At 39.6% G+C, this 19,832-nt stretch overlaps 1 protein-coding gene across 5 annotated transcripts in view; it reads right to left on the reverse strand.

Annotated features, from left to right (window-relative positions):
* The window catches only part of TBL1XR1 (TBL1X/Y related 1), a 553,738-nt gene that overhangs the window by 339,630 nt on the left and 194,276 nt on the right, over positions 1–19,832 (reverse strand). For 3 of the 5 annotated variants that reach the window (XM_078666437.1, XM_078666439.1, XM_078666438.1), the window contains one exon: positions 2,397–2,517. The gene's annotated coding sequence lies outside the window, so the exon portion shown is untranslated. Of the gene's footprint in view, positions 1–2,396; positions 2,518–6,017; positions 6,327–19,832 lie in introns of those variants that run through there. The other 2 variants (XM_078666436.1, XM_078666440.1) reach the window with 2 other exon arrangements.

Genomic DNA, 19,832 nt, shown 5'->3' on the forward strand with positions numbered 1-19,832 from the left:
TCACCCTTCATCAGCCAGGCTAGCTTGAATCCAGTGGTGTGGTGAGCACGGGACCCACGTCTGGGCATCCCTTTCCCACTTAGGGCAACATATGCAAAAGAACCAATTGATGGACGGAATGCTGGACAATGCATTGACCCCTAGTCACAAAGATCTGGGTTTAATCCATAATTATTTTGCTCACCACACCACCCCACTTAGTCCCGTTCGTTAGCACCATTGAGAGGTCTATTCCTGTTGATACGTATTGAACTATCATGACGTAAGATGCATAGTCATATAGTCATAAGACGATAGTCGGAGGGCGATAATACCACTCTTAGACATCCCAGTAGGTAACTGCAATAGGATTGGTGGGATGATACAGTTAATTGAAGAAATAGAATGTTTGTATTTGAATAACTGCCATTACGCCACATGAGACTGTAAATCTGAAAATCCCAGAAAATTGTTAGAAGCTTGCCCATAATGTAGCATTTGTCATAAGGAGGTATACGCTATATGAGGCAGTGAATCTAATAATCACAGTAAAATGTTAGAAGCCTGCCCGTAATATGGCATTTGTCATAAAGAGGTATAGGAATCGAGGCATACAGCTGATAAATACAATTTTGCATAATTTGATAAAATTGCATCTAGTGTGTTTTGAAACATAGGTCAAGGCCACATGAAATTGATTGTAAATCGAATATGACATTAGTAACGCAATACCGCCTAAGCCATCCAAAAGGGAAATGATACATTATGGGCAAAATTGTACTGAGAAAGTGATAACTTTATTGTCCATAAAGTCTGCAAACAAGTATCGCCACAGACAATCCTATTATCTGAGTTTATTGAAACATGATCAATGATTTGTAAATTTCAAATGAGGCATTATATTGTGATTTATAATGCAATAGGGATGAACTGGATTTGACTTAGATTTAAACGAATGCATAATTATCCATGAAGTTAATGAAATACGCAAAGTAGCTTTTCCATGTATATGAACTTCCAAACGTATTTCTAATGGAATTTGCAGTACAGGAACTAACTTGACAAAGTTGAAACGCCGAAACGCGTCGTCCTTGATTTTGGTGCACAATAAAAATTATTTGTGCTGTCTCCTGGTGTGCCGCCGCCTGTCGTGTTCTGCTATTGTGGCAATGTGAAGGATCCTGTGATATATATATATATATATATATATATATATATATATATATATATATATATATATATATACACACACACACACACACACACACACACACATTTTCAGATTTCCGAAATAGAAATTCAAAGAAGCTGCCAACTTTTTTTTTTAATAGGGAGTTTTGCGGAATAAAAGGAAACAGTCTGGTTTGGAACTACTGAATTATGACAGTTTGTTTTACAAAGCTCAAAATAAAAACAGTTGTGATTTCCAAAGAGAACTTCAGCATTACATACAACTCCTATCTTGCCTGTTTCAGCACAAATTGGACTAATGCTGCATTGACAGGTTGGTTAGGAAGGCCTCCCAAATAGAAACTGAAAAACTCAATTGGCAAAAGTCAAAGGATGCCACAAGTTATGCATCCAAGCACAAAACCATTAAATGATGGTGAATCTACTTCAAGAATAGCGTTCCTTTCTAGAGATGCAGCACTATTCAAACAAATGTATTAAATGCATCTGTGAATTGTCGAAGACCACCAATATTACCCTATCTCATCAAACTTTGAAATAAAGTGGAGCAGATACCAATTCTGGAAACGGTCTACCCAAGAGTAGATTTACATTGGTTGTATTCCAAAACATATATTATATATGAAGTCATATAAATGCCAAATACATTAAAAACAGTTTTATAAATTAGAGTATGATTACCTCTTCGGAGGTGGGCATACACAGCTAAACACAATGACCATAGCAACAGAAGGTCCAAATTCCCATCATATATATTGCCAGTTTCCACATTAGTGGAAACTGTCGATTGTAACAAATGTAACCAAAACTGCGATTCTTAAAACATTATCAGTCTGTTTGTTTGCAGAAATTCTTAAGCATGATAGATGAACAAGTAAAATGATAATTCACAAAGATTAATACATCCTCAAGCTACACTCTGGCTAAGATAAATAATGTACTTTTTCAAAGACACTAGCTGAAAGAAACTTAATTCAGTGTTTGTAATTGCATACAGCAGGCTCACAAAAAATCGTTTCATTTAACCCCTTCGACGCGCATGACAAAGCCAGCTCGTCATGGGCGTTACCTGCGCTACGCGCATGACGAGCTGACTGTCACGTAACGCGCGATTTTCAAAATCTCAGCGCGCAGCGGGAAAACCCGCTAGCGCGCATGCGGTTAAGAGAAGGGTAACTCAATATTACATTAAACACCATGTTTAAAAAGAAAATATTTCTGCTTACTTAAATTGTGGGAAATTCTTATGCAGCTCCAAGCCCGCTATCATGGAGTAGCCGAGCGAGACACTTCTGGATCTTCAGTGTTAGAGTCAACAGATGGGTAACTCACAGAAATGAAAGATACCTAAAAATAACAAATACAATTTTTGATTAAGACAAGCAGGAAACAGCGCATCTTAAAAAACACAGATCACAGGAGTGGTACATACAGTTTAGTGAAGACACTGCAGACACAGTAGACAACAGCATGTGAGGTAGAAAAATAAAAACCCCGAGCAAATAAAACCCCTTGGTAGAATTCAAGAAAATCTAAATTGCCTGCGATCAGCATGCCATGGGGAAAACTGTGCTCCAGGAGATTACATGGCGTTATGCCCCTAACAGAAATTACAATCATCAAAACAATATATAGATTACAGATGGACTATAGTTCATCTGTAGTTCTGTTTAAGCCCCACCAAAACCAATGGGAGGAGAGTGGAATAGTTATGTGGGAATTGCCCTCAGTTTCATCAAACGGATATAGATAAACCAGAAGTTGAGGGTGGCTCCCAAAACAAGCAGTGACTATGCCCGCTCCTTAGTGCTTACCAGGCACAGTAAGTGCATGTGTTCTTATGGAACCCTCACTCACATGCTAGGACACAATGATGAAGCATGCTGCATGATTAGCATGTGGGTGAGGGTTCGATAAGAACTGTGCCTGGTGAGCACTAAAGGAGCAGGGCAGTTATGTTTAAGCTGCTTACTTCATTCAGATTCCTGCTAATGGTAGCTCCATTTGAGGAATCTGTACAAATACATTTCCAAAAGATGATCTAGCCACAATTGGAAGCCAAACGCATTTGATGCAGACTTGGGTGGAATGTTAGTTCTATCGAAGAACACAATCTGAAATTTATCTATGCTTTCTTAGCAAAAAGACAAAGTCTTGGTACATCTCAAAATCATCATGTTTTGTGTAAATCTATTCAGTGGTTTCTAAGAAATTCAAAGTGTAAACACTGCTAACTGGTTTAAAAGTGCAAACTTTACCGTAACCTACATCACCAGGTTAACATATCAAGGATCCTCAACTAGGACAAACTTTTATTAATCAACCTAGGGCCAGATGTATCAAAGGGTTTTACCCATTCTGTGTCTATGGGAAAATGTGTTCATACATATGGCCTCTAGCCATTAGACAACTAAGCTTCCTACAAACTAATCACAGATAACCATGCCCCAACCAAAAGTCAATACACAACCAACTAATGGAAACCTAAAAACAGGGCCATACTAATGGTACAAGGTTCTACATAAATGCTGATACTTTCGAAGACTGCATTTTAGTTTTTGTAAGGTATGTGACCATACTTTTAACACACATTTTTATTATGAAACTAAGGACTTGCAGGGGAAAAACTCAAAACCTACTATATTGACTTGTCCGTGCTAATGGTAGTGCAGCCACATTATTTCTGAAAATAGTGCATTTAGAACATCTGACCTACTTCAACTTTTAAACAACACACCGTGTTCTTCTTCAACCTGTGTTAAGTGTCACTGACAGCAGTAATGAAAAAGATTATGATTTGTCGTACCCTGGCATGTGACCGGGATAATAATTTAAGTCACGATCAATCGAATTTTTGGGTCTGGGAATTCATGTCTGCATATTAACATAGTGCCTGGGTTGGTTTTATTTTTAGTTCAGCAAAAGGGAGATCTGTGTGCCTTGAGTGTGAATGTATCAGCCTATGTCTTTGTCATGATGCCTATTTTCTATCTCTCTAAAGTGTGATGTAGCTGGTGTTCGACATTAGAGTTCAAACATTGTCAGTTGAAGGGGCCAGGTATTCCAAAGAACAAGCAGACTACATAGATCTGTACATCATATGGGTGACTGTAATAATCCAAGTTTCAAGATAACTTACAAGACTCAAGTCATCTGTACAAGTTTTCCATGTTCAACAATTTTTGTTCTGCAACCTAAGCATACGAAAAGCCTCTTTCAGTAGTATCGGAAAATTATTGATACATATGATACTCCGCTGCCTAGTGACCCCGCATGTCATGAGCAAGAACTTTAATTACACCAGACTTTTTAATCATCAGTTTTTCATAGGAAGTAACTTTTAGTTTTGATAATCTGATAGCAATTATGGGCCTATGAGCAGGGCTGCTGCAATTATCTGACTGTGCGGTAAAGATTAATTTTAGATTTGCTATATTTACTGCATAATCCACCACCTGCTGCATCTGCATATCTAAACAAAAATATTTTCTAGCTCTAATGGATCAACAGTTACAAATTATGTTGCAACGTGCTTGAATGCAGTGTAAAACTATTGCAAGGGTTAACTGGTTATCTGTCAGGAGCTTATTTCTGTATTTGTTTGTTAACCTGGTACTAGTGTGATATATTTGCCTATACCGTATTACCTTGTGCAATGTAAAAGTTACAAAAGAATTAATACTAAAAAAATGTTGCACATCTGCCTTTCTTTGCAGCATAAATTGGTGCTCCCCAGACGCATAATTCCACTTGCCCTAAGAAAGTACTGTCAAGCAAAAAAACAGAATCGACTCAAGGGGACACATGACATTTTTTTAAGTGTCCCTTTAAAGGTTTAGGGTACAGTGTCTTAAAACGCATGTTGTTGCTGTGACATGCCTGCTATAACAAATAAAGCTGAAAGTATAAATACGTAAAGTATGCAACAAGAGTCCAACATATGGAATAGGCTCCGTATAAGAAAGATAAGTCTTCGTGGAATAAGTACAAATGTTAATAACATGGGGAAAGAGAAGACTAGCCGAACAATCCGCATCCACTATTTGTAAATAAAATTTAAAAAAACACGCAACAGGCAATCTGGCTTCCTCGCTTACGTCTTAACTTAGCCATATTTCATATCTCACTCTAAAGTGAAACGTTCGGAAACCTAGATTTTCTTCTAACATTTCCATAATGCTGCAGTTTTTCAAGGTCCAAAACTTCATGGCGAGTCACAGGAGAAATTGTGGCCGATATTTAACTTTCCAACTGAAGCAAACAAGATGAATCGTGGGCTTGGACTGCTAGACGAACATGGATATTTTACTTACAATAAGAGTGGTCAGAAAATGTAAACAATTTCGTGCTGAAAACTGATGCATTACACTTTCAAAGAGAAGTCTCTTAAATGGGAGTGAAAATGGAGGTTATCGTTATTCAATCGTAAGTTAATTGTGTTCTGAACAAGTACATCCTGTGAGATAAACGATGGTGGCAGCGAGAAGACACCAAATCAAGACTGTGAATGGCAAAAGTCAAATGTGTTGAGTAGAGTGGATTTATACGAGAATGCGACCAGGATCTTAGAAAATGCATAATTGTGTAAACTGGTTGTAATGACAATGGGGTACGCTGCCTTAAGCTGCAAGAGACTGCTGTGCTTCAGGTGTTAGATGCTGTATGGGTCAGAGGTTAACAAGGGACCACGGTATGGCAAAAGTAGGTTGATGTACTTAAACTACATGAGGGGAGGCTGAGGGAAAAGTGAGAATATTTAGGGCGTAATTAAGGATAATCTGAGCGAATTTGTTATCCTTCCACATGGTTTTTTTTATTAATATTTAGTGAGCTGCAGCAACACATACTTGGCAGCTCGCCGGTGAGAAGTCTAGGGCACACGGCACACGGCACACGTGCGGCCGCTCTCTCGGCTCGGCTCCACTTCCTCTGGCCCCGCTCTCAAGAGCGCATCGCTGCTGGCGGAACTGAGCGCCTCCTGGCCGCAGGGCCTTCTCTCACGGCCGGCCAAGCCCCCCACAACACAATAGCTCCCGAGCCTCAAACAAGGAGACGCTCCACGGCACCCAGCACTTGTCGCGCTTCCGGGTGCGTGGCGTCGCGCCGTCAGATACGCAGGGGCACTTCCGGTCCTAAGCGTCCCCGCGCGAAATGTGAAACCAATCAAAGACTGAAAGGAGTAGCCTGGCTGCCGACATAGAAAAGGGACGAGTAAGAAAAGTAGATGCGAGTTCAACGGAAGCCATGTGGGTCAAGGTTGGAAGGTTAGTATTTTTTCTACATCTATGACGGCCCCACTCTGGGGCTTTGTCTGACCTGGATACACACCCTCCGGCGGGGAGGCGCGCGGGCCACGCCTGGCTGCCGGCTCGTGCTGGAGTAAACAGCGCATTCTATGGTCGCTGTTAGTGCCTGGTGCCATCACTGCTGCTTTCAACGAACAATGCGTGTCCCTCATTTCCTCTCCGTGAACTTGGCGACGCGGGAGCTCATGTCGCTGCTGCGCCAAGATTATCGGATATTTATAAACAAAACAATGGCCCGCCCTGTCTCTAATGTTCTGCCGCAAACACCGAGTTTGCTTTAAACAAGCCAACATTAGATGAACATAGCCAATGCTGAATCCAGACGGTCTGTCTAGTTTGGTGTTGATGTATGTTTTTCACTGCCCCTACGATATGATTAATTGGCAGAAATGTGGGCGTCACAAATAAGGTTTTTAAATAAATGGCTCTCAAGTTCAAGGGTGTTTAATTGGACGACTTCAGCCGTAAACCCTGAACCTAACAGTCATGTAATGCACAGAGGAATTTATTTTTAATCACCATTTCGAATAGGATACCAAATTGAAAATTAAATGAGCAAATACAAGGAGAAATCAGTAAACATGTCGTAATTTTGTGTGTAGTGCATGGGAAACTCGCGTTTTAAAAAATACATGACATTTAATCGGCTTTTCAAAATGTTATACATTTTTATGAAAAATAGACCCTGCTCTATAAACGCTAACTATGAAAGTTTGTTCACATAAAGTGAAAAGATGTTATATGGGATAGTTCAGGTTTAAGTGGAATGAAAAACGGAGTCAAATGGGCGTGGCCAGTGTAATTAAGGGTGTGGCTTAAAAACACGTAAGCTAAAAATTATTTTTCCTGTTTCAGTCAATGCATCCAGATATGATACAACAAGTAACATCATATCAACAACAAGTCAGGACTATTGGCTCTGTCAATGGTTGTTAGTTGCAGAACCTAAATAAGCAGCAACTAAGGCTTGTATATAATATTGTTAAAGCTTCCACTTAAAGCCCTGGTGACACCACAACAATGTTGCTGCTCCCGAGTTTCAAAAAGAGAAGGGAAATCGAGAGAGAAAATGTCTCTCTTTAAAGGATTTCCCTTTCCCTTCAACGCTCACCTGGCATGACGTCATGCCGTAACATCACTGGTGAGAAGTGAGCACATGCACATCGATGTGCCTGCTGTCACTGCAGTCCGGAAAAACGGACCACCTGTGCCAGGACACAAAACAGAGCCCGATAGAGACACGTTTCGAGGCCCGCTTTAAAAAACTGCCGGTATTCAGACCCGGTGTGACCCGGCCCACTTAAAGCCCTGATTCAGCCTCTTTAACCAAAACAAACTATGGTCACCATTAAACAAGTAGTGGTCTCCTGATGTAGATGAGAGTTGGCCTGTATGGTGCTAAGCCTGTACGGATCACAATGTGATTAGACCATAGTACGTCATTCGATAGAGTGGACCAAGGAAGACTGTTGGAAGTTATCATCTTGGGGAATCCAGCCCAATCTCCTAAAGGCTATCATATCCCTATATCAGGGAATATGGGCACAGGTTAAAACAAGCCCCACTACAATAAAATCTAGAGTGGTTACAAACAACGGCCTTAAACAGGGCTGTGTCTTGGCCCCCTTACTGTTTAATTTATACACCGCACACCTGGGGCCGCTGTGCAAGGAGCCAGCCTAGTTGCTCCAAAGTTGGGGAAGGTGAGGTTCCCGAGCTAGCCTAGTTGCTCCAAAGTTGGGGAAGGTGAGGTTCCCAATCTTACAATACGTGGGCGACAGTAATAATGGACCACACAAAGGCGGGCCTCCAGAGAGCCCTCAATGCACTCCACGATTATAACCAGTAAAATCACTTGCAAGTCAACCAGGGTAAAACCAAGATCATTGTGTTTGAAAAATACCCAAAAAAGAAGCAAGTGCGTTGGCAGCTGGGGGACTATCAAATTGGGACAACCACAGCCTTGCGGGTCTGTTTCTCTGAGGAGGCAAGATCTGACACACATCTAAAACACCTTAGGGCAAAGGCAGACCGAGCCATCCGCTAATTGAGGCAACGACTTAAGTCCAACATCTGATCTTATTTTGACAGTCTTGAAAGCAAAACTTATCCCAGCGATCAGTTATGGCCACTTGTCCTTTATGGGCAAGTTGGATAGTTTTATAATAGCAGCATAGGTCAAAGCCTATAAATTAGTGATGCTAGCCCCGCAGCAAGCCAGGAGAGCAAGGCTAAGACTGGAGCTTGGCCTCGGGAGGCCTGAGTTGAAGTTACAGGGATCTCATTAAGTTGTACATCAGAGTCTTAAGAGCTCCAAAACACACCCTCAAACACTACTTTGGGTCGATCTTCAAGGAGGAGCATTTACCCTGGCACATTGAGCTGGAGCAAGCAATTGGCAGCATGAGGATACAAGCTGAAAGCCTGCACCGGTCCTTAATCCTGTTATCAGCATGGACAAAAGTGGTGAGGAGGCAGGCACAGATCATCTCGTTAGAAACAGACATGGGGTCACTTCAGCTCAAAGGTATCACAGCGGCACTGGACACAACATATACCTGGGGAAAGCCCATCGCTATTTACGTGAAGCATTGTCCGTTCAGGCACGTAGGAAAATTGTTTTTATGCAGATCACACTATTAAGAATAACAGACTTCAATCCAGCATGGGAACATAAGAGGGAAAACGTTTCATGCAGGTTATGCTCCTACAGAAAGGAATCTTGGCTACATCTGTTGTGTTGCTGCCCTACCCCGGCCAAGGATAGCCAGCGGTTGCTTAGCCCTATATTCAAGGCTAAGTGTTTGAGGACTTGCAAGGAGGCCTCTGACTCGTGTTCCACCAAAACCGAGGCAACCAATATAATAATAATAATAAAAGAGAGTTTTAGTGAAGTTCACACAGATATTCAGACTGGCACTTGACAAGCAGTCTCAGACTTTATAATATGGGGACGGGCTAAGACACTGCATGCATTAACCAGCACAAAGCACTTCAATCTATAGGACAATAAAATTAGGCATGGACAAAGTCCACAAATAGGCCAAATAATGTACTAATAACCTGCATGCAGCACCAGTACGAGGTCACCAGTTATTGTATATTAACAAAATGCTGAGCGTTGAAGACTAATGATAGTTCACATATGTCTATCCAGCATGAGGAAATACCATCGCAATACAGACATGGTAGAGCACTCGTCCAGTAAGAGCCAATGTAATCCAACTTAAGGACAATAAGTCCAGGTAACCATGTAAACAGAAGAGTAACAGCTGGTGGCTATGCATAGGATGGGGTATTTGCACTTTATAACCTTTCTACCTGCACAAAGCACTTTACATTACTTTACAGTCTCTGTAGAATGTTCTGATAGCAAGCGTAAATGAAGTATTTAAACTGGGAAATCTAAAGTAAGCATAAGAATATTAACATGTGAACCCAAAACCTTACTTACAAGCTACAGTAGGCTGTCAAGGAACTACTGGGTTGAAAAGGAGAGCACATTACACCTCAATGCTGAGATTAAGGTCGTAAATGAGGTAGAGGGAACAAATAGTTAAAATTATAAATGATTTAAATCGGGGACTTAACAAATTTGCTTTTACGGTGGGATCATTTTAGTGTACGCAAAGTATCACTATCAATTGAAGATTGCCTCATCCTCAAGGAAAACAACCAGAACTCTAGAAGGCAATTACACCGAATAGGCATGCAGTTTTGGAAGTTGGGGAACAAGTGGGGCGGGACTCATGCTACTGTAATGATTTTAATTAATCGAACGGTTAATACATTTTCTGTAATTTTTCGGTCACAATGTGCTGCTTGGAAATTCATTATATTGTTTATCTGAAAGGCAACCCATTTCAGTGCTAGACGTGATGTCATATTTGACAACAGCCGTGACCCAAAAAGAGGTAAAAACTTTCAGGTCTCAAAACCAGTGATTGTCATGTTAAAATAACACAAAAATATGGCAACGTGTAACAGTTGGCCCATTCATGACTTTGCAAGAAATGTCTAAAAAAAAAAAGGGGGGGGGGGGGGAGAAGCATTTCACAGCTTTTTTTAACCAAACAAAAGTCAAATCTGTTGACTATTAGTGCTTTCTTTACAAATAAATGCAGTATTTGCACAGATCAGAAAAACCTACCCAAACTAACTCACACCTTGTTGCTTCGCAGCAGCGAAGTGGCCATTTGAAGGGGGTGTTCATGTTGTGCTTTGCTGTTTAGCCGTTCGCTTTAGTCCATTGCTTCTAAAATATTTAATTTGGTCAGTCAGTAAATCGTGTCCTGTAAATCAACCGGGAAAGGGCACAACGGTCGGAGTCCTGGATGATTTCAGATTGTTGTTTGAAAACAACACTTTTTGATGGCAGCTCAAGACTGCCAACTGTTTTCACTTATTAGCTGTTGTTTTGTACCACCGCAGCAACTGGGACACGTCAGCTGCTTCTTTTGTTGTTTCAGGCAATATTTATTTACACTTTATTTTGCAGTACTCTCGAAACTTGAGAGACCGGCCAATCTCCTTACCAGTCAGAATGGTGGGTTTGTCCTCTGCCAGGGAGAGTATACTGCAGAAGCACAAACCTGCAGGTGCTCCATGGCATGAGGCAACACTTCAAATCACCCCACCCCTTTCCCAGGCTTCACTTAGAATAGGAGCGTGGAGGACAGATTCATTCTTAGGCCTTTTTCCACACCGATGGTCAAAGTGCATAAAACGGACTCATCATCTCATACGCAGACGACACCCAATTCATCCTCTCCCTCACAGAAGACACAGCCACCACCATATGCAACTTTCAGAACGTCATGACTAACGTCGCCGACTGGATGAGATCCAGCTGCCTGAAACAACCCAGACAAGACGGAAATCCTAATCTTCGGAAGAAACACCTCCCCATTGGAAGACACATGGTGGCCCACAGCACTCGGACCCTCACATACTCCCACCCACCACACCCGCAACCCCAGCATCATCCTAGACAGCGATCTATCCATGAAGCGTCAGGTCAACACAGTAGCCGCCTCCTGCTTCCACACCCTCCGCATGATTTTTAGGTGGAAAATATTCAGTAACTATTATCATCTTCAGGTAACTACATACAGAATATCATGCACCCACATTAAATTAAATGCAACTTAAATTAATCTTTGGGAAATATATCATGCTGGTACAAAGTTCAGTTAGTTAATGAGATTACCTTTAGATGTTTGACTACACCGGGAGGGTGACTGATTTGAATCCTAGTTGGTGCACTGGGAAACATTGACATGTATTTAGAGTGCTTTGAGGTTATAGTCTGTGACAGTAAAGCACTATGGATGTGCAAGTCAAACATTTACATAAGCGTTGGTAAAGTCATAGATGTTTGCTTTTCATGATTCCACAGTGGTGCCTTCTGAAGACACCAACCCACCCTCACTCACTCACTCCCACAAACACTAACTTCGCAGCTACCAAACCCAAGCAGCTCCATCTTGGGACTGCAGTACCTGCCTGCCTTCTCCTGGTGGAGGGCTGCTATCTTCTTATTCCCCATCTCATTGCAGGATCTGAAGTAGTCTTCTGTTCACTGCTACCCTGCATCTGAAGCATAGCTTAGCTGCGGCAGAGCTGATATGCGTTGTGACAGGTCCTCCACGTTCCAAAGACACCAACCTATGCCTCAGTATGGCCTGCTGATGCGCATCTCATACCTTGAGACGACACGGCTACTTGCTGCTGATGGAGCGAGATAGAAAACAAAATTTTGTTTAAACTCGCAAAGTCACATTTCCATAACATGAATAAAATTATTAATGATTTGTGATATGTCGTGCTAATACAACCTAGATTAAACTTTACACGTGGGGGGACTAACATGTGTGCTCATAAACGTGCATAAATGTTGCATCTTTTTGTTCGTGCAAAATAATAAAATAATTTATTGTTTTCGTTTTTTTCATTACTAACTGCTGCAAACTTAAATAAGCATGTGCTTGTTTTGCTTTTTCTTGTCTGTGTGATGTCATTTCTACTATTCTAGGTGCATATGGGTCTCATTGAAAAACGGAGACTGGTAAATATAAACGCTGCTTTATTTGTTTGCAATGGCTAGGTAACATTTTGATTAATCGGGTGGGTTAATTATTTAGTAAACCATGGGGTGGCTACAGAATATACTTTATTTCTTACATTAATACTTTTCTTGTGTTTGTTTTATACTAGAAATCATAAGTTGCCTGCTTTTGAGGCCTAGCTATTTGAGCCGCAAAATAAAAGCTGATCTGTAATTCTGCAGAAAGTCACGAGACGCCCATTCTGAAATTAAAACGTTTATTGAAGCTGCATTCACAAAGCAAAAACTGATGAGCTGACATCATTCTGTCGGACATGGCCAAGGTCGAAAGTGAACTTTTTGTCAGTCCTTAACTTGGCATCCGCGGAAGTTGCACTGTAAGACTATGGAAGCCGCGAGGATGACTTAAAACAAAGTTGCAAATCGCAGGAAGCCTCTGGCTTCACGTGGAAGAGACAATGGTCTTTGTAAGACATGATTTTGTGGAACTTTTTAAGAATCGGGTGACATGTCACTTGTCACTCTCAGCCAATGGGACGTCGAGTATTTCTGAAAACTTTCCTTTGCTAGTTTAGTTAGCGTAGAAAGGTATAAAAAGTCATGCCCTTAGGGTTGGGCTGGCTGCTGCTTTCTGACTTTCCGATGAGGGTGATGTGCTGCTGGACTTTGCGTGGAGCACGTAAGAATCCTCAAAGATCTTTACTTTAATTTCTGTCTATTTAGCTCAGTTAGGGAAATAGGTTTTAGAAATGCTAAACTTTATATAATTTCTTTAAATTGATTCAATTGCTTAAACTGTATTTTTCTTATTTCTTACCATCATGCTTGCTTTAATGCTAATAAAATTCAATTATAAAACTTACAACATATATACTATTATCTAGAAAATAAAATCTTACTTTTTGACAAACAAGCTGGTCTTGGTTATTTAGAAGTATAGGTTACCTTTAGCTAGATCACGTCGCCTATGGTGGTCGTTTAAATGGTTGGGTTTTATTCTAATGACAATATTCTTTCTGCAAATGTATAAAATTGTATATAGGTTGTAGATAATGTGTATATAGATTTATTCTGACCACCTGATTCAGTAGGCCCAAAATATATCAGGTTCATAAATGGGTCCATGTATAGTTTAGAATTTTGTTTATAGGTTATGAAATTGGGTAGCGTAGTTTATGATATATTTTCTATAGCCCGCTGGATCAATTATCTGGTAGCAGAAATTGATGGTTGCTAAGGAGTAACCAAGGTAACATGTTAGTTGCTAAGGATTGCGTCATGGTATGCAAATAGGATTAATGTTTTAACACTTGTTAAGTTCGTTTTTCGTGCCTATCTGTAAGCTATACCGGTATAGATTGTGTGGCGAGAAATTAGTCACGCAAGCCATCTGTTCGTTTGTAGTGATATCGCCGAGTATCACAAGAGGTATCGCCGTGTACCATAGTGTTGTCGCCGAGCAGCACAGTTTTAGGGCTAGGTCTGAATCTTGTATAGTGAGGATTTTCTAAGAAATCAAAGCAGCATGAGAATAGGGACAAAGCGCCTTCCATAAAACTCACTGTGATGAGAGTATTAGTTATATCCGAGCTTGAGTGAAGGGTAAAATTTAACGTCGGTGCATGATTATCTATAAACAGGTTAGAGTCCTGTACGGGTACATGTTTCATATCTATAAACAGGTGAGAGCCCTGTACGGATAACGTCGTTATTTTGCTAACGGTGCATGATTTCTATAAACAGGTGAGAGTCCTGTACGGATTTCGTGTGTGTTTGAATTTAGGGAATTTTCCGTGTAAAAGTGCGAGTTTGAGTTGTATTTTATGTTCAAGTGGAACTCTTAGAACTTTCACTTCGCGGTGGGTTCAGAGCAAAGCGAGTTCATAATTATACGTGTTAGAAGGGTGGGGTAAGGTTACTCTACTGACAATTGAATATTATCCTTAGTGTGAATAGCGCCGTCTATTCCGAAGTGTGGATACTTGAATGTATGTAAACTATCCTAATTAGTGAAACGAACAGATGTTGTCTTTATAAGTCATTGTTAAAAATTAATTTACACTGAAAAGTGTTCTTAAAATGGCGCTGTGAAAAGATTTTGTGAAGGAGGGGTAAGCGCCAGGAGTGAGAAGCGAGAAACCGCAGCTGCTGTGTACGTCACAGAGCCGCGCTGGGATTGGGTAACCTACGTCACAAGCAGTATTCTGATTGGCTCCTGAGTCTCTGACGGCCTGTGAGCTGATTGGTCCTTAGGAAAATCTCCAAAATTATTAGTCGAGCTGAAAAGTGACGCAGCTCAACTGTCATTGGCTTGTTGGTGTGTTTCGCGCACGGATTGGTTGTTTTGCGGAACATCCCGGAAATATTTTACGAACGATTTTGTGAAATAAATTTTACTTTTGAAAATGAGTTATCATTTTAAACATGTTGAGAAAAAGACGACATTATTTCAGAAATTTAAGAATTTATTTTCACCTGACAAGAAAATCGAAACGCGAGGTGGTAAATTACTTCATAAGTATAAAACACCTGCAGCGTACATGGAAGGTGAATACGGATATCATACTGTCTTATGGTTCGACAGTTGGAAACGTTATACTAAAAACGATGGTGTTTTGGCTTGGCCTGATGATGGTTCATTTAATGTAAGAGTTTTAAGAAACTTACGAGAGAAAATGAATGCTCTTGTTCCAAAACCGAGACCAACTCAATTTGAAGCTTTAGTTGAGTGGGAAGATGAGATGTATCAGTTACAAAGAGAAGCTAGTGGAATTAAAAGACCTTCTAAAAATCCATCATGGAAAAGAGAAACTCATGAAGATAGATTACGAATGTGGAGACAGGGAAACATGAGTGAAGGATTATATTTAATTCATGAAATGGTAATGGGTTCTCCTACAGGAAAATCTATGGAAAGTGAATCTGAGGATGCAGTTATGGAAGAAATATATACAACTGCTAGAAATAAACAGCCTAATCAGCCTTTGAGACCTCCTAGATCATGGTCTACTCCGGTGGTTTCTACTGAAACTTCACCGAGTGCACCTCCAATTAATGAAGCTCCTAAACTTTATCCAAATAATTGTGAAATCACTGAAACTCCTAGAAGACCAGAATTTGAGAATGCTCGAAATGAGGGTAGACATTTTTCAATGACTCCAAGAGCAAGGGAACCTCCAAAAGAATATACAAGAAAGACAAGAAATGTTGAGGATGATGATTATAATGAATACTTAAGGTCTAAAGAAGAATTAATTAAAAGAATGACAAAAGGCATGGAAGCTGTCACAGTTCCAGTAACAATAGGTCCTGTTCAGCCTGTATTTGATCAAAGAAATACAAACAAAACTGGATTAACTATTCCTTTAAATACAGAAATTCAAAAGCCTGCTGAAAAATTTTATTCAGATTTGACTGAATTAAACACTTCTAGATCAAGAATGCCTGATTTAACCTTTAATGAGGATTTATCTCCAAAAACACCAATGGGTGCTATGTCAGATGTAGGAAGTCCTGAAGTCAGGGTAACCACACCAAAGCTTGATGTGGCCAAATTAAAAGCAAATATTGAAGAATTAATAATTGGAACAATTGGCCCAGATAGTTTAAATTACTATCGGGATGATGAACTATTATTCATTTGCAAAAGTATTCAATGGAAAACGAAAAATAAATATGATCAATTAGAGGATCTAGCTGCAGAACTTGAAATCGATGTGAGTAAACAAAAGAATTTTGCAAAACATTACAGATTAGATTTCTCAGAAAGCGACATTGAGAGTTTGAACTCAATGGGAAGAATAGTTCACATTAAAGATTTGATTGTCTATATTAAAAAGCTAGGAGAACTGAACAAATGGAGAGTGAAATGGACTAAAAGGAAGGAAGATGAAAGATTAGAAAGAATGTCAAAACAATTTCCAATGAGAGAAGTTGCAGGTGGAGGATATGTTCATGTCCCATGGTCGAGACAAGACATTCTGTTATTCACAAATGACTTTCCAAAATTAAGAGAGAAACCTGTTGAGTGGTACAGGCAAGTCGATAGATTTATCAAAGTGTCAAAAGTTCTGTGGATTGATTTGGATGGATTTTTTGACATTGTTGTTCCATCTGATCTTTGGACAGAATGTAAAATTTCTATTAGTTGGCCAAAAACAGAACCTGAGCGAATCAAAGAAACAGGTGCCCCAAATCCACTCGTAATGGATTTTTACGAGAAAGTAATTGTTTGGATGAAAAACAAAATTCCACCCAAAGAAGTTGATTGGGTTAAAATAGAAAGAACAGAACAGGAAACAAAAGAATCAGTTCATTCTTTTTATGAAAGACTACTGTTAATCTTTAAACAATACAGTGGTTATGAAAAGTTAGATGAGAAAGACATGAGTCATTTTATCTATAGATTTGTTTATGGACTAAAACCTGAAATTGGAGAAATGATCAGAACTAGTATTGTCGGATGGCAAGCACTATCTATTGATGATATTCTGAGAAAAGCAAAATATTGTAGCGATGAATTAGAAGTAAAACAGAAGAAGCTAAAGGAGAAAGCCATGTGGGCACAGGTAAAAGTGGCTGAGCAACAGATTGCCAGCATGGGTAATAAGAACACTAATTTTGTTCAAACTGGAAATACGAACCAGATACAAGGAAAGTTTAAAGGTAATAATTTCCAAAAGAAATTTAGCCCAAAGATAGAAGAACTGAAACAAAGATTACCTTGTTTTAATTGTGGCGAAATTGGACATTGGAGGGACGAGTGTCCTCATCCTCCTAGAAACTTAAAGAATCCCTTATTGAATCCACAGATGCAGAATGGTGTTAACGTGCAGCAACAGCTACAGATGCAACAGGGGTTAAATGAATTTAATATTCAGCGACAGTTACAACAACAGCAACAACAACAGGTGAATAATCGTCAAGACCAGTTGCCACAACCACCTTTTCCGAATTGTGGGGGAGTTCAAAAATATAATCCAAACGTGGGATTTCAGGGATGTGAACAGGTAATAAAACCACAAAAACAGCAAAAGCAGCAAAGGGTTCAAATGCAAAATGCTTCACAACAATTTTTATTAACAGAAAGCCAAGACAGTGATTCTGATGATTATTGCTGACGGTGCCCGAGAGAGGAGGAAGAGTGTGTTGTTGGAGCCACTCTTGAGGTTGACCAGTCTGGTCCTTATGTAAACGGGAAAGTTAATGATGTAGACATCACTTTTCTAGTGGACACTGGTGCTACCCGTTCTACTGTTAGATCAGTGGAAATTGAAAACCTACCTCTCTCTGGGGATACCATCCAAGTTGTCGGAGTAAGTAATCAGCAAATTAAAACAGACTTAACTGATCCAGTACCAGTTGAAATTGGAAATTACAGAGACAAACACAGATTTGTGGTTTGTAATAGTAGTCCAGTAAATCTATTAGGCAGAGACATACTATGTAAAATGAATTGCAGAATATATTGTTCTCCTGAAGGAGTTGAATTACAAACAATGGAGGAAGATGGTTTGTACAGAATGACAATGATGATGATGGAAGCAGAAGAAACAAAATTGTTTCCTGCATTTGAAGAAAAAGATTTACCTGAAGAGCTAAAGGAAACAGTGAAATCTGAAATATGGGATTTTACTGGGAATGAGATGGGTCTGATGAAAAACGTAGATCCTGTTAAAATTGCATTGAAGCAGGGAATAGAATTTCCAAACACTCCACAATATAAAATGAAAACAGAAACAATTGAAGGTGTTATACCTGTAATTGAAAAGTTAATCAAGCAAGGTGTATTGGAAGAAATGAAGAGTAGCTCTTGTAATTCACCAATTATGGGAGTTAAAAAGGCTAACGGAACATTTAGGATCGTACAAGATTTGAGAAAGGTTAATCAAATTGTTATTCCATGTTGTCCTGTGGTTCCAAATCCAGCAGTAATTCTATTTCAGATTCCATATGATGCTGAATGGTACACAGTCATTGACCTTTGCAATGCATTCTTTACTGTTCCTCTACACCCAGACAGTTATGAAATCTTTGCTTTCAGATTCCAAGGTAAGACCCTTGGATGGACAAGAATCCCTCAGGGCTATACAGAAAGTCCTTCAATCTTTAACGAACTGTTAAAAAGATCATTAGAAGATTTAGACTTACCAGGTAGGTCAACGTTGGTGCAGTATATTGATGATTTATTAATAGCTGCTAAGACAAGAGAAAATTGTGTAACAGACACAATAATTCTGTTAAATCGCCTTGCAGAAGAAGGACATAAAGTGTCCCCAGCAAAACTACAGTTTTGCAAACAGGAAGTGAAATATCTTGGTCACAGAATTGCAAAGGGAAAAAGACAAGTAACAATAGAGAGAATAAAAATGATTCAAGCAATGTTACCACCAAGAACACAAAGACAGGTCAGAATGTTCCTGGGAATGGTAGGTTACTGTCGACAATGGATAAGTGGATTTTCAGTAATTGCGAAACCACTACAAAGACTGACCAAATCAGATGTAAAAGATCCAATTATTCTCAATGATGTTGAGATGGAATCTTTTGAAAACTTGAAAAAGAGCTTATGCCAAGCTCCTGCTTTGGGTATGCCAAATTATGAGAAAGATTTTGAACTGTATTGCAGTGAGAGAGAAGGATGTGCATTATCTGTGTTAATTCAGAGACATGGAAATCTAAAGAAACCTATTGCATATTTCTCTGCAGTTCTTGATCCAATTGCAAAAGCATTACCAGGTTGTTTAAAAGCAGTTGCAGCTACAAGTATCAGTCTTGAACAAAGTGAAGGAATCATTATGGGATTTCCTGTGAAAGTTTTTGTGCCTCATTCAGTTGAAATATTACTGACGAGAGGTAAGACTCAACATTTAACAAGTAGCAGATTAACAAAGTATGAGAAAATCATACTGGGAGCAGATAATGTTTCAATTTCAAGATGTTTGAATCTGAATCCTTCTACATTACTGCCTGATTCAGAAATCGTTAATGACATTGAGACAGAACATGAATGTTTAGATGTCATGGAATTCTGCACAAAACCAAGAAAAGACATCAAAGACAGACCTTTGTCTGAATCGGATTTTGTCTACTTTGTAGATGGCTCATGCTTAAGATCCGAAGGTGGTGTCTTGAAAGCTTCATACTCAGTTTGTACAGTCGAAAACATTAAAGAGGCATCATGTCTTGAAGGAGTTCGTTCAGCACAAGTGGCTGAATTGATTGCTTTAATTCGTGCATGTGAAATATCAAAGGATATAAGAGTTACCATCATTACTGATAGTCAGTAT

This window comes from Lissotriton helveticus, chromosome 11, assembly GCF_964261635.1.
Source record: "Lissotriton helveticus chromosome 11, aLisHel1.1, whole genome shotgun sequence".
Classification (NCBI taxonomy): domain Eukaryota; kingdom Metazoa; phylum Chordata; class Amphibia; order Caudata; family Salamandridae; genus Lissotriton; species Lissotriton helveticus.